Here is a 19,275-nt window from a genome sequence, read left to right as displayed (position 1 = left end):
GCAACATTCCCTTCAGATATTGATTAACCTGTCATTCCCTTCAGATATTGATTAACCTGACATCCCCTTCAGAAATTGATTAACCCGACATTCCTTTCAGATCTTGATTAACCTGACATTCCCTTCAGATATTGATTAACCTTACAGTCTCTTCAGATATTTATTAATCTAATAGTCCCTTTAGATATTGATTAACCCGACAATTCCCTCAGATATCAATTCACCTGACATTCCCCTCAGATATTGATGAACCTGAAATTCCCTTCAAATATTGAATAACACAGCATTCCCATCAGATATTGATTAAACCAACATTCCCTTCAGATATTGATTCATCCAACATTCCCTTCAGATATTGATTAACCTGTCATTCCCTTCAGATATTGATTAACCTGACATCCCCTTCAGAAATTGATCAACCCGACATTCCCTTCAGATATTGATTAACCTGACAGTCCTTTCAGATCTTGATTAACCTGACATTCCCTTCAGATATTGATTAACCCTACAGTCTCTTCAGATATTTATTAATCTGATAGTCCCTTTAGATATTGATTAACCCGACAATTTCCTCAGATATCAATTAACCTGACATTCCCCTCAGATATTGATGAACCTGACATTCCCTTCAAATATTGAATAACACAGCATTCCCATCAGATATTGATTAAACCAACATTCCCTTCAGATATTGATTCATCCAACATTCCTTTCAGATATTGATTAACTTAACATTCTCTTCAGATATTCATTAACTACATTCCCTTCCGATATTGATTAAGCAGATATTCGCTTCAGATATTGATTAAACTGACATTCACAACAGATATTCATTAACCCAACTTTACCTTCACATATTGATTAACCTGTCATTCCCTTCAGATATTGATTAACCTGACATTCCTTTCAGATCTTGATTCACCTAACATTCCCTTCAGATATTGATTAACCCGACAGTCTCTTCAGATATTTATTAATCTGATAGTCCCTTTAGATATTGATTAACACGACATTTCCCTCAGATAACGATTAACCTGACATTCCCCTCAGATATTGATCAACCCAACTTTCCCTGCTGATATTGATATTCCTGACATTCCCTTCAGATATTGATTAACCTGACATTCCCTTCAAATATTGAATAACACAGCATTCCCATCAGATATTGAATAAACCAACATACCCTTCAGATATTGATTAACCCAACATTCCATTCAGATATTGATTAACCCAACATTTCCTTCAGATATTGATTAACCCAATATTCTCTTCAGATATTGCTTAAACCAACATTGCCTTCAGATATTGTTTCAGCAGATATTCATTTCTTATATTGATTAACCCAACATACCCTTCAGACATTGATTAACCCAACATTCCCTTCAGATATTGATAAAGCAGACATTCCCTTCAGATATTGATTAACCCAACATTCCCATCAGATATTGATTAACCCAACATTCCCTTCAGATATTGATTATTCCAATAATCGCTTCAGATATTGATTAAACAGACATTCGCTTCAGATATTGATTAAACTGACATTCACATCAGATATTAATGAAACCAGCATTCCCTTCAGATATTGATTAACCCGATATTCTCTTCAGATATTGATCAACCCAACTTTCTTTTCTGATCTTGATTATTCCAACATTCACTTCAGATATTGATTAAGAAAACATTCTCTTCAGACATTGATTAACCTGACATTCACATCAGATATTGATTAAACCAGCATTCCCTTCAGATATTGATTAACCGGACATTCTCTTCAGATATTGATTAACCCAACATAGCCTTCAGATATTGATTAACCCAACATTCCCTTCAGATATTGATAAAGCAGACATTCTCTTCAGATATTGACTCACCCACTATTCCCATCAGATATTTATTAAACCAACAGTCCCTTCAGATATTGATTAAGCAGGCATGCCCTTCAGATATTGATTAAACTGACATTCCATCAGATATTGATTAACCCAAAAATCCCTTCAGATAATGATTAACCTGACATTCCCTTCAGATATTGATTAACCCTACAGTCTCTTCAGATATTTATTAAGCAGACATTCGCTTCAGATATTGATTAAACTGACATTCACATCAGATATTAATGAAACCAGCATTCCCTTCAGATATTGATTAACCCCATATTCTCTTCAGATATTGATCAACCCAACATTCCCTTCTGATCTTGATTATTCCAACGTTCACTTCAGATATTGATTAAGCAAACATTCCCTTCAGATATTGATTAAACCAACATTCCCTTCAGATATTGATTAACCCAACATTCCCTTCAGATATTGATTAAACCAACATTCCATTCAGATATTGCTGAACCCAACATTCCCTTCAGATATTGATTCAGCAGATATTCACTTCAGATAGTGATTATCCCAACATACCCTTCAGATATTGATTAACCCAACATTTCCTTCAGATATTGATTAAGAAGGCATTCCCTTCAGATATTGATTGAACCAGCATTCCCTTCAGTAATTGATTATCTCAACATACCCTTCAGTTATTGATTAACCTGACATTCCATCAGATATTGATTTGCACAACATTCTATTCAGATAGTGATTAACCCAACATTCCCTTTAGATATTGATTAACTCAACATAACCTTCAGATATTGATTAACCTCACATTACATTCAGATATTGCTTAACCCAACATTCTCTTCAGAAACAGATTAACATTACATCCCCTCAGTTATTGATTAAGCCAACATTCCCTTTCGATATTGATTATCTCAACATTCCCTTCAGATATAGATTAACCTAACAACCCCTCAGATATTGATTAAAGCAACATTCCCTTCAGATATTGATTAACCTGACATCCCCCTCAGAAATTAATTAACCCGATATTCCCTTCAGATATTGATTAACCCTACATTCCCTTCAAATATTAATTAACCCAAGATTTCATTCAAATATTGATTAAACCAACATTCCCTTCAGATATTGATTCAGCAGTTATTCATTTTAGATATTAATTAACCCAACATACACTTCAGAAATTGATTAACCCAACATTACCTTCAGATATTGATAAAGCAGACATTCCCTTCAGATATTGATTAACCCAACATTCCCGACAGATATTGTTTATCCCAACATTCCCTTCAGATATTGATTATTCCAACATTCATTTCAGATATTGATTAACGTGACGTTCCCTTCAGATATTGATTAACCCAACATTTGCTTCAGTTATTGATTAACGAGACATTCCCTTCAGACATTGATTAACCCAACATCCCCTTCAGATATTGATTAATGCTATATTCCGTTTAGATATTGATTAACCCAACATTCCCTTCTGATATTGATTAACCCAACATTCCGTTCAGATATTGATCAACCCAACATTTGCTTCAGTTATTGATTAACGAGACATTCACTTCAGATATAGATTAACCCAACATTCCCTTCTGATATTGATAATCCAAAATTCCCTTGAGATATTGATTAAATCAACATTTCCTTCAGGTATTGATTAACCCAAAATTTCCTTCACATATTGATTTCACCAACATTCCATTCAGATAGTGATAAACCCAACATTCCCTTTAGATATTGATTAACTCAACATAACCTTCAGATATTGATTAACCTGACATTCCATTCAGATATTGCTGAACCCAACATTCTCTTCAGATATAGATTGACATAAAATCCCCTCAGATACTGATTAAGCCAACATTCCCTTTATATATATTGATTATCTCAACATTCCCTTCAAATATAGATTAACCCATCATCCCCTAAGATATTGATTAAGCTAATATTCCATTCAGATATTAATTAACCTGACATCTCCCTCAGAAATTCATTAATCCTACATTCCCGTCAGATATTGATTAACCCGACATTCCCTTCAAATATTAATTGACCCAAGATTCCAATCAAATATTGGTTAACCCAACATTCCCATCAGATATTTATTAAACCAACATTCCCTTCAGATTTTGATTCAGCAGATATTCATTTCAGATATTGATTAACCCAATATTCCCTTCAGATATTGATAAAGCAGACATTCGCTTCAGATATTGATTAACCCAACATTCCCATCAGATATTGATTAACCCAACATTCCCTTCAGATATTGATTATTCCAACATTCACTTCAGATATTGATTAAGCAGACATTCGCTTCAGATATTGATTAAACTGACATTCACATCAGATATTAATGAAACCAGCATTCCCTTCAGATATTGATTAACCCGATATTCTCTTCAGATATTGATCAACCCAACATTCCCTTCTGATCTTGATTATTCCAACGTTCACTTCAGATATTGATTAAGCAAACATTCTCTTCAGACATTGATTAACCTGACATTCACATCAGATATTGATTAAACCAACATTCCCTTCAGATATTGATTCACCGGACATTCTCTTCAGATATTGATTCACCCAACATACCCTTCAGATATTGATTAACCCAACATTCCCTTCAGATATTGATAAAGCAGACATTCTCTTCAGATATTGACTCACCCAATATTCCCATCAGATATTGATGAAACCAACATACCCTTCAGATATTGATTAAGCAGGCATTCCCTTCAGATATTGATTAACCTGACATTCCATCAAATATTGATTAACCCAGCATTCCCTTCAGATATTGATTGACCCAAATTTCCCTTCTGATATTGATTAACCCAACATTCTCTTCAGATATTGATTTTCTCAACATTCGCTTCAGATATTGATGAACGCAACATTCCCTTCAGATATTGATTAACCTGTCATTCCCTTCAGATATTGATTAACCTGACATCCCCTTCAGAAATTGATTAACCCGACATTCCTTTCAGATCTTGATTAACCTGACATTCCCTTCAGATATTGATTAACCTTACAGTCTCTTCAGATATTTATTAATCTAATAGTCCCTTTAGATATTGATTAACCCGACAATTCCCTCAGATATCAATTCACCTGACATTCCCCTCAGATATTGATGAACCTGAAATTCCCTTCAAATATTGAATAACACAGCATTCCCATCAGATATTGATTAAACCAACATTCCCTTCAGATATTGATTCATCCAACATTCCCTTCAGATATTGATTAACCTGTCATTCCCTTCAGATATTGATTAACCTGACATCCCCTTCAGAAATTGATCAACCCGACATTCCCTTCAGATATTGATTAACCTGACAGTCCTTTCAGATCTTGATTAACCTGACATTCCCTTCAGATATTGATTAACCCTACAGTCTCTTCAGATATTTATTAATCTGATAGTCCCTTTAGATATTGATTAACCCGACAATTTCCTCAGATATCAATTAACCTGACATTCCCCTCAGATATTGATGAACCTGACATTCCCTTCAAATATTGAATAACACAGCATTCCCATCAGATATTGATTAAACCAACATTCCCTTCAGATATTGATTCATCCAACATTCCTTTCAGATATTGATTAACTTAACATTCTCTTCAGATATTCATTAACTACATTCCCTTCCGATATTGATTAAGCAGATATTCGCTTCAGATATTGATTAAACTGACATTCACAACAGATATTCATTAACCCAACTTTACCTTCACATATTGATTAACCTGTCATTCCCTTCAGATATTGATTAACCTGACATTCCTTTCAGATCTTGATTCACCTAACATTCCCTTCAGATATTGATTAACCCGACAGTCTCTTCAGATATTTATTAATCTGATAGTCCCTTTAGATATTGATTAACACGACATTTCCCTCAGATAACGATTAACCTGACATTCCCCTCAGATATTGATCAACCCAACTTTCCCTGCTGATATTGATATTCCTGACATTCCCTTCAGATATTGATTAACCTGACATTCCCTTCAAATATTGAATAACACAGCATTCCCATCAGATATTGAATAAACCAACATACCCTTCAGATATTGATTAACCCAACATTCCATTCAGATATTGATTAACCCAACATTTCCTTCAGATATTGATTAACCCAATATTCTCTTCAGATATTGCTTAAACCAACATTGCCTTCAGATATTGTTTCAGCAGATATTCATTTCTTATATTGATTAACCCAACATACCCTTCAGACATTGATTAACCCAACATTCCCTTCAGATATTGATAAAGCAGACATTCCCTTCAGATATTGATTAACCCAACATTCCCATCAGATATTGATTAACCCAACATTCCCTTCAGATATTGATTATTCCAATAATCGCTTCAGATATTGATTAAACAGACATTCGCTTCAGATATTGATTAAACTGACATTCACATCAGATATTAATGAAACCAGCATTCCCTTCAGATATTGATTAACCCGATATTCTCTTCAGATATTGATCAACCCAACTTTCTTTTCTGATCTTGATTATTCCAACATTCACTTCAGATATTGATTAAGAAAACATTCTCTTCAGACATTGATTAACCTGACATTCACATCAGATATTGATTAAACCAGCATTCCCTTCAGATATTGATTAACCGGACATTCTCTTCAGATATTGATTAACCCAACATAGCCTTCAGATATTGATTAACCCAACATTCCCTTCAGATATTGATAAAGCAGACATTCTCTTCAGATATTGACTCACCCACTATTCCCATCAGATATTTATTAAACCAACAGTCCCTTCAGATATTGATTAAGCAGGCATGCCCTTCAGATATTGATTAAACTGACATTCCATCAGATATTGATTAACCCAAAAATCCCTTCAGATAATGATTAACCTGACATTCCCTTCAGATATTGATTAACCCTACAGTCTCTTCAGATATTTATTAATCTGATCGTCCCTTTAGATATTGATTAACCCGACAATTCCCTCAGATATCAATTAACCTGACATTCCCCTCAGATATTGATGAACCTGACATTCCCTTCAAATATTGAATCACACAGCATTCCCATCAGATATTGATTAAACCAACATTCCATTCAGATATTGCTGAACCCAACATTCCCTTCAGATATTGATTCAGCAGATATTCACTTCAGATAGTGATTATCCCAACATACCCTTCAGATATTGATTAACCCAACATTTCCTTCAGATATTGATTAAGAAGGCATTCCCTTCAGATATTGATTGAACCAGCATTCCCTTCAGTAATTGATTATCTCAACATACCCTTCAGTTATTGATTAACCTGACATTCCATCAGATATTGATTTGCACAACATTCTATTCAGATAGTGATTAACCCAACATTCCCTTTAGATATTGATTAACTCAACATAACCTTCAGATATTGATTAACCTCACATTACATTCAGATATTGCTTAACCCAACATTCTCTTCAGAAACAGATTAACATTACATCCCCTCAGTTATTGATTAAGCCAACATTCCCTTTCGATATTGATTATCTCAACATTCCCTTCAGATATAGATTAACCTAACAACCCCTCAGATATTGATTAAAGCAACATTCCCTTCAGATATTGATTAACCTGACATCCCCCTCAGAAATTAATTAACCCGATATTCCCTTCAGATATTGATTAACCCTACATTCCCTTCAAATATTAATTAACCCAAGATTTCATTCAAATATTGATTAAACCAACATTCCCTTCAGATATTGATTCAGCAGTTATTCATTTTAGATATTAATTAACCCAACATACACTTCAGAAATTGATTAACCCAACATTACCTTCAGATATTGATAAAGCAGACATTCCCTTCAGATATTGATTAACCCAACATTCCCGACAGATATTGTTTATCCCAACATTCCCTTCAGATATTGATTATTCCAACATTCATTTCAGATATTGATTAACGTGACGTTCCCTTCAGATATTGATTAACCCAACATTTGCTTCAGTTATTGATTAACGAGACATTCCCTTCAGACATTGATTAACCCAACATCCCCTTCAGATATTGATTAATGCTATATTCCGTTTAGATATTGATTAACCCAACATTCCCTTCTGATATTGATTAACCCAACATTCCGTTCAGATATTGATCAACCCAACATTTGCTTCAGTTATTGATTAACGAGACATTCACTTCAGATATAGATTAACCCAACATTCCCTTCTGATATTGATAATCCAAAATTCCCTTGAGATATTGATTAAATCAACATTTCCTTCAGGTATTGATTAACCCAAAATTTCCTTCACATATTGATTTCACCAACATTCCATTCAGATAGTGATAAACCCAACATTCCCTTTAGATATTGATTAACTCAACATAACCTTCAGATATTGATTAACCTGACATTCCATTCAGATATTGCTGAACCCAACATTCTCTTCAGATATAGATTGACATAAAATCCCCTCAGATACTGATTAAGCCAACATTCCCTTTATATATATTGATTATCTCAACATTCCCTTCAAATATAGATTAACCCATCATCCCCTAAGATATTGATTAAGCTAATATTCCATTCAGATATTAATTAACCTGACATCTCCCTCAGAAATTCATTAATCCTACATTCCCGTCAGATATTGATTAACCCGACATTCCCTTCAAATATTAATTGACCCAAGATTCCAATCAAATATTGGTTAACCCAACATTCCCATCAGATATTTATTAAACCAACATTCCCTTCAGATTTTGATTCAGCAGATATTCATTTCAGATATTGATTAACCCAATATTCCCTTCAGATATTGATAAAGCAGACATTCGCTTCAGATATTGATTAACCCAACATTCCCATCAGATATTGATTAACCCAACATTCCCTTCAGATATTGATTATTCCAACATTCACTTCAGATATTGATTAAGCAGACATTCGCTTCAGATATTGATTAAACTGACATTCACATCAGATATTAATGAAACCAGCATTCCCTTCAGATATTGATTAACCCGATATTCTCTTCAGATATTGATCAACCCAACATTCCCTTCTGATCTTGATTATTCCAACGTTCACTTCAGATATTGATTAAGCAAACATTCTCTTCAGACATTGATTAACCTGACATTCACATCAGATATTGATTAAACCAACATTCCCTTCAGATATTGATTCACCGGACATTCTCTTCAGATATTGATTCACCCAACATACCCTTCAGATATTGATTAACCCAACATTCCCTTCAGATATTGATAAAGCAGACATTCTCTTCAGATATTGACTCACCCAATATTCCCATCAGATATTGATGAAACCAACATACCCTTCAGATATTGATTAAGCAGGCATTCCCTTCAGATATTGATTAACCTGACATTCCATCAAATATTGATTAACCCAGCATTCCCTTCAGATATTGATTGACCCAAATTTCCCTTCTGATATTGATTAACCCAACATTCTCTTCAGATATTGATTTTCTCAACATTCGCTTCAGATATTGATGAACGCAACATTCCCTTCAGATATTGATTAACCTGTCATTCCCTTCAGATATTGATTAACCTGACATCCCCTTCAGAAATTGATTAACCCGACATTCCTTTCAGATCTTGATTAACCTGACATTCCCTTCAGATATTGATTAACCTTACAGTCTCTTCAGATATTTATTAATCTAATAGTCCCTTTAGATATTGATTAACCCGACAATTCCCTCAGATATCAATTCACCTGACATTCCCCTCAGATATTGATGAACCTGAAATTCCCTTCAAATATTGAATAACACAGCATTCCCATCAGATATTGATTAAACCAACATTCCCTTCAGATATTGATTCATCCAACATTCCCTTCAGATATTGATTAACCTGTCATTCCCTTCAGATATTGATTAACCTGACATCCCCTTCAGAAATTGATCAACCCGACATTCCCTTCAGATATTGATTAACCTGACAGTCCTTTCAGATCTTGATTAACCTGACATTCCCTTCAGATATTGATTAACCCTACAGTCTCTTCAGATATTTATTAATCTGATAGTCCCTTTAGATATTGATTAACCCGACAATTTCCTCAGATATCAATTAACCTGACATTCCCCTCAGATATTGATGAACCTGACATTCCCTTCAAATATTGAATAACACAGCATTCCCATCAGATATTGATTAAACCAACATTCCCTTCAGATATTGATTCATCCAACATTCCTTTCAGATATTGATTAACTTAACATTCTCTTCAGATATTCATTAACTACATTCCCTTCCGATATTGATTAAGCAGATATTCGCTTCAGATATTGATTAAACTGACATTCACAACAGATATTCATTAACCCAACTTTACCTTCACATATTGATTAACCTGTCATTCCCTTCAGATATTGATTAACCTGACATTCCTTTCAGATCTTGATTCACCTAACATTCCCTTCAGATATTGATTAACCCGACAGTCTCTTCAGATATTTATTAATCTGATAGTCCCTTTAGATATTGATTAACACGACATTTCCCTCAGATAACGATTAACCTGACATTCCCCTCAGATATTGATCAACCCAACTTTCCCTGCTGATATTGATATTCCTGACATTCCCTTCAGATATTGATTAACCTGACATTCCCTTCAAATATTGAATAACACAGCATTCCCATCAGATATTGAATAAACCAACATACCCTTCAGATATTGATTAACCCAACATTCCATTCAGATATTGATTAACCCAACATTTCCTTCAGATATTGATTAACCCAATATTCTCTTCAGATATTGCTTAAACCAACATTGCCTTCAGATATTGTTTCAGCAGATATTCATTTCTTATATTGATTAACCCAACATACCCTTCAGACATTGATTAACCCAACATTCCCTTCAGATATTGATAAAGCAGACATTCCCTTCAGATATTGATTAACCCAACATTCCCATCAGATATTGATTAACCCAACATTCCCTTCAGATATTGATTATTCCAATAATCGCTTCAGATATTGATTAAACAGACATTCGCTTCAGATATTGATTAAACTGACATTCACATCAGATATTAATGAAACCAGCATTCCCTTCAGATATTGATTAACCCGATATTCTCTTCAGATATTGATCAACCCAACTTTCTTTTCTGATCTTGATTATTCCAACATTCACTTCAGATATTGATTAAGAAAACATTCTCTTCAGACATTGATTAACCTGACATTCACATCAGATATTGATTAAACCAGCATTCCCTTCAGATATTGATTAACCGGACATTCTCTTCAGATATTGATTAACCCAACATAGCCTTCAGATATTGATTAACCCAACATTCCCTTCAGATATTGATAAAGCAGACATTCTCTTCAGATATTGACTCACCCACTATTCCCATCAGATATTTATTAAACCAACAGTCCCTTCAGATATTGATTAAGCAGGCATGCCCTTCAGATATTGATTAAACTGACATTCCATCAGATATTGATTAACCCAAAAATCCCATCAGATATTGATTAACCCAACATTCCCTTCAGATATTGATTATTCCAACATTCACTTCAGATATTGATTAAGCAGACATTCGCTTCAGATATTGATTAAACTGACATTCACATCAGATATTAATGAAACCAGCATTCCCTTCAGATATTGATTAACCCCATATTCTCTTCAGATATTGATCAACCCAACATTCCCTTCTGATCTTGATTATTCCAACGTTCACTTCAGATATTGATTAAGCAAACATTCCCTTCAGATATTGATTAAACCAACATTCCCTTCAGATATTGATTAACCCAACATTCCCTTCAGATATTGATTAAACCAACATTCCATTCAGATATTGCTGAACCCAACATTCCCTTCAGATATTGATTCAGCAGATATTCACTTCAGATAGTGATTATCCCAACATACCCTTCAGATATTGATTAACCCAACATTTCCTTCAGATATTGATTAAGAAGGCATTCCCTTCAGATATTGATTGAACCAGCATTCCCTTCAGTAATTGATTATCTCAACATACCCTTCAGTTATTGATTAACCTGACATTCCATCAGATATTGATTTGCACAACATTCTATTCAGATAGTGATTAACCCAACATTCCCTTTAGATATTGATTAACTCAACATAACCTTCAGATATTGATTAACCTCACATTACATTCAGATATTGCTTAACCCAACATTCTCTTCAGAAACAGATTAACATTACATCCCCTCAGTTATTGATTAAGCCAACATTCCCTTTCGATATTGATTATCTCAACATTCCCTTCAGATATAGATTAACCTAACAACCCCTCAGATATTGATTAAAGCAACATTCCCTTCAGATATTGATTAACCTGACATCCCCCTTCAAATATTAATTAACCCAAGATTTCATTCAAATATTGATTAAACCAACATTCCCTTCAGATATTGATTCAGCAGTTATTCATTTTAGATATTAATTAACCCAACATACACTTCAGAAATTGATTAACCCAACATTACCTTCAGATATTGATAAAGCAGACATTCCCTTCAGATATTGATTAACCCAACATTCCCGACAGATATTGTTTATCCCAACATTCCCTTCAGATATTGATTATTCCAACATTCATTTCAGATATTGATTAACGTGACGTTCCCTTCAGATATTGATTAACCCAACATTTGCTTCAGTTATTGATTAACGAGACATTCCCTTCAGACATTGATTAACCCAACATCCCCTTCAGATATTGATTAATGCTATATTCCGTTTAGATATTGATTAACCCAACATTCCCTTCTGATATTGATTAACCCAACATTCCGTTCAGATATTGATCAACCCAACATTTGCTTCAGTTATTGATTAACGAGACATTCACTTCAGATATAGATTAACCCAACATTCCCTTCTGATATTGATAATCCAAAATTCCCTTGAGATATTGATTAAATCAACATTTCCTTCAGGTATTGATTAACCCAAAATTTCCTTCACATATTGATTTCACCAACATTCCATTCAGATAGTGATAAACCCAACATTCCCTTTAGATATTGATTAACTCAACATAACCTTCAGATATTGATTAACCTGACATTCCATTCAGATATTGCTGAACCCAACATTCTCTTCAGATATAGATTGACATAAAATCCCCTCAGATACTGATTAAGCCAACATTCCCTTTATATATATTGATTATCTCAACATTCCCTTCAAATATAGATTAACCCATCATCCCCTAAGATATTGATTAAGCTAATATTCCATTCAGATATTAATTAACCTGACATCTCCCTCAGAAATTCATTAATCCTACATTCCCGTCAGATATTGATTAACCCGACATTCCCTTCAAATATTAATTGACCCAAGATTCCAATCAAATATTGGTTAACCCAACATTCCCATCAGATATTTATTAAACCAACATTCCCTTCAGATTTTGATTCAGCAGATATTCATTTCAGATATTGATTAACCCAATATTCCCTTCAGATATTGATAAAGCAGACATTCGCTTCAGATATTGATTAACCCAACATTCCCATCAGATATTGATTAACCCAACATTCCCTTCAGATATTGATTATTCCAACATTCACTTCAGATATTGATTAAGCAGACATTCGCTTCAGATATTGATTAAACTGACATTCACATCAGATATTAATGAAACCAGCATTCCCTTCAGATATTGATTAACCCGATATTCTCTTCAGATATTGATCAACCCAACATTCCCTTCTGATCTTGATTATTCCAACGTTCACTTCAGATATTGATTAAGCAAACATTCTCTTCAGACATTGATTAACCTGACATTCACATCAGATATTGATTAAACCAACATTCCCTTCAGATATTGATTCACCGGACATTCTCTTCAGATATTGATTCACCCAACATACCCTTCAGATATTGATTAACCCAACATTCCCTTCAGATATTGATAAAGCAGACATTCTCTTCAGATATTGACTCACCCAATATTCCCATCAGATATTGATGAAACCAACATACCCTTCAGATATTGATTAAGCAGGCATTCCCTTCAGATATTGATTAACCTGACATTCCATCAAATATTGATTAACCCAGCATTCCCTTCAGATATTGATTGACCCAAATTTCCCTTCTGATATTGATTAACCCAACATTCTCTTCAGATATTGATTTTCTCAACATTCGCTTCAGATATTGATGAACGCAACATTCCCTTCAGATATTGATTAACCTGTCATTCCCTTCAGATATTGATTAACCTGACATCCCCTTCAGAAATTGATTAACCCGACATTCCTTTCAGATCTTGATTAACCTGACATTCCCTTCAGATATTGATTAACCTTACAGTCTCTTCAGATATTTATTAATCTAATAGTCCCTTTAGATATTGATTAACCCGACAATTCCCTCAGATATCAATTCACCTGACATTCCCCTCAGATATTGATGAACCTGAAATTCCCTTCAAATATTGAATAACACAGCATTCCCATCAGATATTGATTAAACCAACATTCCCTTCAGATATTGATTCATCCAACATTCCCTTCAGATATTGATTAACCTGTCATTCCCTTCAGATATTGATTAACCTGACATCCCCTTCAGAAATTGATCAACCCGACATTCCCTTCAGATATTGATTAACCTGACAGTCCTTTCAGATCTTGATTAACCTGACATTCCCTTCAGATATTGATTAACCCTACAGTCTCTTCAGATATTTATTAATCTGATAGTCCCTTTAGATATTGATTAACCCGACAATTTCCTCAGATATCAATTAACCTGACATTCCCCTCAGATATTGATGAACCTGACATTCCCTTCAAATATTGAATAACACAGCATTCCCATCAGATATTGATTAAACCAACATTCCCTTCAGATATTGATTCATCCAACATTCCTTTCAGATATTGATTAACTTAACATTCTCTTCAGATATTCATTAACTACATTCCCTTCCGATATTGATTAAGCAGATATTCGCTTCAGATATTGATTAAACTGACATTCACAACAGATATTCATTAACCCAACTTTACCTTCACATATTGATTAACCTGTCATTCCCTTCAGATATTGATTAACCTGACATTCCTTTCAGATCTTGATTCACCTAACATTCCCTTCAGATATTGATTAACCCGACAGTCTCTTCAGATATTTATTAATCTGATAGTCCCTTTAGATATTGATTAACACGACATTTCCCTCAGATAACGATTAACCTGACATTCCCCTCAGATATTGATCAACCCAACTTTCCCTGCTGATATTGATATTCCTGACATTCCCTTCAGATATTGATTAACCTGACATTCCCTTCAAATATTGAATAACACAGCATTCCCATCAGATATTGAATAAACCAACATACCCTTCAGATATTGATTAACCCAACATTCCATTCAGATATTGATTAACCCAACATTTCCTTCAGATATTGATTAACCCAATATTCTCTTCAGATATTGCTTAAACCAACATTGCCTTCAGATATTGTTTCAGCAGATATTCATTTCTTATATTGATTAACCCAACATACCCTTCAGACATTGATTAACCCAACATTCCCTTCAGATATTGATAAAGCAGACATTCCCTTCAGATATTGATTAACCCAACATTCCCATCAGATATTGATTAACCCAACATTCCCTTCAGATATTGATTATTCCAATAATCGCTTCAGATATTGATTAAACAGACATTCGCTTCAGATATTGATTAAACTGACATTCACATCAGATATTAATGAAACCAGCATTCCCTTCAGATATTGATTAACCCGATATTCTCTTCAGATATTGATCAACCCAACTTTCTTTTCTGATCTTGATTATTCCAACATTCACTTCAGATATTGATTAAGAAAACATTCTCTTCAGACATTGATTAACCTGACATTCACATCAGATATTGATTAAACCAGCATTCCCTTCAGATATTGATTAACCAGACATTCTCTTCAGATATTGATTAACCCAACATAGCCTTCAGATATTGATTAACCCAACATTCCCTTCAGATATTGATAAAGCAGACATTCTCTTCAGATATTGACTCACCCACTATTCCCATCAGATATTTATTAAACCAACAGTCCCTTCAGATATTGATTAAGCAGGCATGCCCTTCAGATATTGATTAAACTGACATTCCATCAGATATTGATTAACCCAAAAATCCCTTCAGATAATGATTAACCTGACATTCCCTTCAGATATTGATTAACCCTACAGTCTCTTCAGATATTTATTAATCTGATCGTCCCTTTAGATATTGATTAACCCGACAATTCCCTCAGATATCAATTAACCTGACATTCCCCTCAGATATTGATGAACCTGACATTCCCTTCAAATATTGAATCACACAGCATTCCCATCAGATATTGATTAAACCAACATTCCCTTCAGATATTGATTCATCCAACATTCCTTTCAGATATTGATTAACGCAACATTCCCTTCAGATATTCATTAACTACATTCCCTTCAGATATTGATTAAGCAGATATTCGCTTCAGATATTGATTAAATTGACATTCACAACAGATATTCATTAACCCAACTTTCCCTTCACATATTGATTAACCTGTCATTCCCTTCAGATATTGATTAAGCTGACATTCCTTTCAGATCTTGATTCACCTAACATTCCCTTCAGATATTGATTCTCCCTACAGTCTCTTCAGATATTTATTAATCTGATAGTCCCTTTTGATATTGATTCACCCGACATTTCCCTCAGATATCGATTAACCTGACAGTACCCTCAGATATTGATGAACCCAACTTTCCCTGCTGATATTGATATTCCTGACATTACCTTCAGATATTGATTAACCTGACATTCCCTTCAAATATTGAATAACACAGCATTCCCATCAGATATTGATTAAACCAACATTCCCTTCAGATATTGATTCATCCAACATTCCTTTCAGATATTGATTAACGCAACATTCCCTTCAGACATTAATTAACCCTACATTCTATTCAGATATTGATTAAGCAGACATTCGCTAGAGATATTGATTAAACTGAGATTCACAACAGATATTCATTAAGCCAACATTCCCTTCACATATTGATTAACCCAACATTCCCTTCAGATATTGATTCCCCCGACACTCCCTTCAGATATTGATTAACCCAACATCCCCTCAGATATTGATTAAACCAAAATTCCCTTCAGATATTTGTTAACGTGACATATCCCTCAGAAATTCATTAACCCTACATTCCCTTCAGATATTGATTAAACCGACATTCCCTTCAAATATTAATTCACCCAAGATTCCATGCAAATATTGATTAAAACAACATTCCCTTCAGATATTGATTCCGCAGATATTCATTTCAGATATTGATTTACCCAACATACCCTTCAGACATTGATTAATCCAACATTCCCTTCAGATATTGATAAAGCAGACATTCGCTTCAGATACTGATTAACCCAACATTCCCTTCAGATATTGATTAACCAACATTCCCTTCAGATATTGATTAACCCAACATTCGCTTCAGTTATTGATTAACGTGACATTCCCTTCAGACATTGATAAACCTAACATCCCCTTCAGATATTGATTCATACAATATTCCGTTTATATATTGATTAACCCAACATTCCCTTCTGATATTGATTAACCCAACATTCCGTTCAGATATTGATCAACCCAACATTTCTTTCAGATATAGATTATCTCAACATTCCCTTCAGATATTGATTAACCTGACATTCCATTCAGATATTGCTCAACCCAACATTCTCTTCAGATATAGATTAACATAACATCCCCTCAGATATTGATTAAGCCAACATTCCCTTTAGATATTGATTATCTCAACATTCCCTTCAGATATAGATGAACCCAACATCCCCTCAGATATTGATTAAGCCAACATTCCCTTCAGATATTGATTAACCTGACATTCACTTCAAATATTAATTAACCCAAGATTCCATTCAAATATTGATTAACCCAACATTCCCTTCAGATATTGATTTACCCAACATTCTATTCAGATAGTGAATAACCCGACATTCCCTTTCGATATTGATGAACTCAATATAAACTTCAGATATTGATTAACCTGACATTCCCTTCAGATATTGATTAACCCGACATTCACTTCAGATATTGATGAACCCAACATTCCATTCAGATTTTGCTTAACTCAACATTCCCTTCAGATATTGATGAACCCAACATTCCATTCATATTTTGATTAACTCAAAATTCCCTTCAGATATTGATTATCTCAACATTCCCTTCAGAGATTGATTAACCTGACATTCCATCAGATATTGATCAAGCCAACATTCCATTCAGATATTGATTAACCCAAAATTCCGTTCAGATATTGATTAACCTGACATTCACTTCAGATATTGATGAACTCAACATTCCCTTCAGATATTGATTAGGCAGACATTTGCTTCAAATATAGATTAACTTAACATTCCCTTCAGATAATGATTAACCCAACATTCCCTTCTGATATTGATTAACCCAACATTCCCCTCAGATAGCGATTAACCCAAAATTCCCTTCAGATATTGATGAACCCAACATTCCATTCAGATTTTGATTAACTCAAAATTCCCTTCAGATATTGATTATCTCAACATTCCCTTCAGAGATTGATTAACCTGACATTCCATCAGATATTGAAAAACCCAAAATTCCCTTCAGATATTGATTAACCCAAAATTCCGTTCAGATATTGATTAACCTGACATTCACTTCAGATATTTATTAACCCAACATTCCTTTCAGATATTAATTCATCCAACATTCATTTCAGATATTGAAAAACCCAACATTCCCTTCAGATATTGATTAACCTGACATTCTCTCTGATATTGATCAACTCAACATTCCCTTCAGATATTGATTATCCTGATATTCCCTTCAGATATTGATTTACCCAACATTCGACTCAGATAGTGATAAACCCAACATTCCATTTAGATATTGATTAAATCAACATAACCTTCAGATATTGATTAACCTCACAGTCCATTGAGAAATTGATTAACCCGACATTCCGTTCAAATATTAATTTAACCCAAGATTCTCTTCAAATATTGATTAACCCAACATTCCCTTCAGATATTGATTAACCCAACATTCCCATCAGATGTTGATTAACCTAACATTCCCTTCAGATATTGATTAACTCAACGTTCACTTCAGATACAGATTAACCCAACATACCCTTCAGATATTGATTTACCCAACATTCCCTTCAGATATTGATAAAGCAGTCATTCATTTCAGATATTGATTAACCCAACATTCCCATCAGCTATTGATTAACCCAATATTCCCTTCAGCTATTGATTAATCCAACATTCCCTTCAGA

Source organism: Pristiophorus japonicus, chromosome 2 (genome assembly GCF_044704955.1).
Source record: "Pristiophorus japonicus isolate sPriJap1 chromosome 2, sPriJap1.hap1, whole genome shotgun sequence".
NCBI lineage: Eukaryota > Metazoa > Chordata > Chondrichthyes > Pristiophoridae > Pristiophorus > Pristiophorus japonicus.
This window is presented reverse-complemented; position numbering follows the sequence as displayed.